Here is a 3,611-nt window from a genome sequence, read left to right on the forward strand (position 1 = left end):
AATATAAAGATAAAAAGTGAGACAAAAGAGCTAAGGACGGAGATCCGTCCCGGGAAGGGAGTCTTAGGCGGCATTGCTTGGGGTAGGGTCCGGGCCTGAGTGCCCTGAGGACAATCGGAGGGAGCTTCTGTGAGTTGCCAACTTGAACTGTGGGAGACCAAAAGAGAGAGAGAAAATTAACCGGCCGGAACACACTGCTGGCCGTTCGCAGAACAAAGGGACCGAGAAAGTCCAGAGACCAGCTCGCAGGCTACGGACCGACCCAGCCCCGCCGAAGGCAGGAGGCAGGGGGGAGGGGAAGGTCGCGGCGAGACACAGGGCGCAGGCACCCGACCGGCGCGGGCGGGGACTGGGGCTGGGGACCCGGAGGGCAGAAGGCGCCCGCACCCGACTGGCGCCAGCGGAAACTGAAACTGGGTCCGCGGAAGGAAGTGGGTGCGCCACACCTGGGGATAGCGCGCCCATCAAGCCCCTCGCTGCCTGGACCGCTCTGACGGGGAAGGCACAGAGAGCAGGCGCAGCTTTTCGTTCCGCGATTTTGTGGAACACCCGAGGGCTGGAACCTCTCACAGCGTGGGGCGCGCTCCATATAGAACAGCCGGGAGCCTGAGCAGCGCAGATGGAGAAAGCAGCATCAGCCCCTCCTGGCAGCCCCAGCCTGTCCCCACGGCGCAAGCCCGTCCCCGCAGCGTCAGCCCCTCCCGGCAGCGCCAGCCCCGCCCCGCGGTGCCAGCCCCTCCCCGCAGAGCGACGGAACTAGCTACCTAAATAAGAGTCCACCTCCGCCCGCCTGTGTCAGGGCGGAAATGAGGCTCTGAAGAGACCGGCAAACAGAAGCCAAATAAACAAAGGGAACCGCTTCAGAAGGGACTGGTGCAACAGATTAAAATCCCCGTAGAAAACACGGACTACACCGGAAGGGCCCTATAGATATCGAGAAGTGTAAGCTGGAACGAGGAGCTATCTGAAACTGAGCCGAACCCACACTGACCGCAACAGCTCCAGAGAAATTCCTAGATATATTTTTACTTTTTTTTTTTTTTCTAAGTAAGGAAGGAAAAAAAAAATTTTTTTTCTTTTTTTCTTTTTTCTTTTTTCTTTTTTCTCTTTTATTTTCCTTTAAAATTCCCTGTTACTCCCCCATTACTCCTTCACTTTCATTTTCATAGATTTTTACGATTTTTTTAATTAGGGGAAAAAAAATTTTTTTTTTCTCTTACTTTTTTTTTCCTTTTTTTCCTTTCCTTTTTCTCTTCTTTTTTCTATTTTTCTTTTTCTCTTATTTCTTTTAAAGTCCTCTAGTACTCCTCTACTACTCCTTAATTTTCATTTTCAATACACTATAACCTTACAAAAAAAAAAAAAAGGAAGAGAAGCCCTATCTTTAAACCGAAGATTATTCTCTCCCAATCTTGACTCTCTGTTTTCTACCTCAGGACACCTCTATTTCCTCCTTTCCCCTTCTCTTCCCAATCCAATTCTGTGAATCTTTGTAGGTGTCTGAGATACGGAGAACACTCTGGGAACAGACAGCTGTGTAGATCTGTCTCTCTCCTCTTGAGTCCCCCTTTTTCTCCTCCTGCTCATCTCTATCTCCCTCCTCCCTTTTCTCCTCTTCATGTAACTCTGTGAACCTCTCTGGGTGTCCCTAACGGGGGAGAATCTTTTCGCCATTAACCTAGAAGTTTTATTATCAGTGCTGTATAGTTGTAGTCTCAGGACTACAGGAAAAATAAAACTGAAATCCAGAGGCAGGAGACTTAAGCCCAAAACCTAAGAACACCAGAAAACTCCTGACTACATGGAACTTTAAGTAATAAGTGACCGTCCAAAAGCCTCCATACCTACATGGAAACCAACCACCACCCAAGAGCCAATAAGTTTTAGAACAAGACATACCACACAAATTCTCCAGCAACGCAGGAACATAGCCCTGAACGTCAACATAGAGGCTGCCCAAGGTCACACCTAACACATAGACCCATCTCAAAACTCATTACTGGGGACTCCATTGCTCTCCAAAGAGAAGAAATCAAGTTCCATGCACCAGAACACTGAGGCAAGCTTCCCTAACCAGGAAACCTTGACAAGCCAATCGTCTAACCCCACCCACTGGAAAGTGAAAGAAAATAGTGAAAAAGTTGGCTTAAAGCTCAACATTCAGAAAACTAAGATCATGGCATCTGGTCCCATCACTTCATGGCAGATAGATGGGGAAACAGTGGAAACAGTGTCAGACTTTATTTTCCTGGGCTCCAAAATCACTGGAGATGATGATTGCAACCATGAAATTAAAAGATGCTTACTCCTTGGAAAGAAAGTTATGACCAACCTAGACAGCATATTAAAGAGCAGAGACATTACTTGCCAACAAAAGTCTGTCTAGTCAAGGCTATGGTTTTTCCAGTAGTCATGTATGGATGTGAGAGTTGGACTATAAAAAAAGCTGAGCACTGAAGAATTGATGCTTTTGAACTGTGGTGTTGGAGAAGACTCTTGAGAGTCCTTTGGACTGCAAGGAGATCCAACCAGTCCATCCTAAAGGAGATCAGTCCTGGGTGTTCATTGGAAGGACTGATGTTGAAGCTGAAACTCCAATACTTTGGCCACCTGATGTGAAGAGTTGACTCATTTGAAAAGACCCTGATGCTGGGAAAGATTGAGGGCAGGAGGAGAAGGTGATGACAGAGGATGAGATGGTTGGATGGCATCATCGACTCGATGGACATGGGTTTGGGTGGACTCTGGGAGTTGGTGATGGACAGGGAGGCCTGGCATGCTGTGGTTCATGGGGTTGCAAAGAGTCAGTCATGACTGAGTGACTGAACTGAGCTGATGGAAGGCTTTTGAGCTTATGGTCCAAGATTGCTGTGAAGAAGTAAACATAGGGGCCATCTTTAGTTTATTTATATAACAGTTGTGACAATCCTGTTTCTGTATAAACTTTATTTCCTGGTTGATTTCAATGGCACACCTCTTCAGGAGGATTCTTCCAGCATTTGGTCACATGCACTAGTTAATGATGCCAGAGAAACAGCAAACCTTTTAAGTTTTGGATTTGATCATGAGTTTTTTTCCATTGTATCAGATAAGGAACCCTTAAGTTTATAAATCTTACAAGCAATAAGTCAAAGGAAGAAAGAAATATGATACCTGCCAGAGGAAGTTAACCTTATTTTTAATAAAACCCAAGGAGAAGATCTGGGCCATTGTAAGCTGATTTCTTGAAATTATTTAGTCAAAGAATTCTTTACAGTGCAGTTCATTTGTTCCTCTTGTCCAGAAGACTGAGTATAATAAAGGGAGAGTGAAAGTCGTTCAGTCGTGTCTGACTCTTTGCAACCCCATGGACTATACAGTCCATGGAATTCTCCAGGTTGCTGGCTAAGATTTTATAGAGCTCCTAAATTATGATAGAAATGAAATGACTTTATCAGATTCCAGATAGTTCAGGAATTCCAATGGTTAGGATGATATAATTCAATAAGTCCTTGAAACACTAAACATCTGCTATAGCTGTTAGGAACACTTCTGGCAATCCAGACATCATACCAAACATTACTGATAAATCTCTCCTACCCTCTGAAGGTGTGAGTTCTGTGCTATTGACT

The sequence above is a fragment of the Dama dama genome, chromosome X, assembly GCF_033118175.1.
Source record: "Dama dama isolate Ldn47 chromosome X, ASM3311817v1, whole genome shotgun sequence".
Lineage (NCBI taxonomy): Eukaryota > Metazoa > Chordata > Mammalia > Artiodactyla > Cervidae > Dama > Dama dama.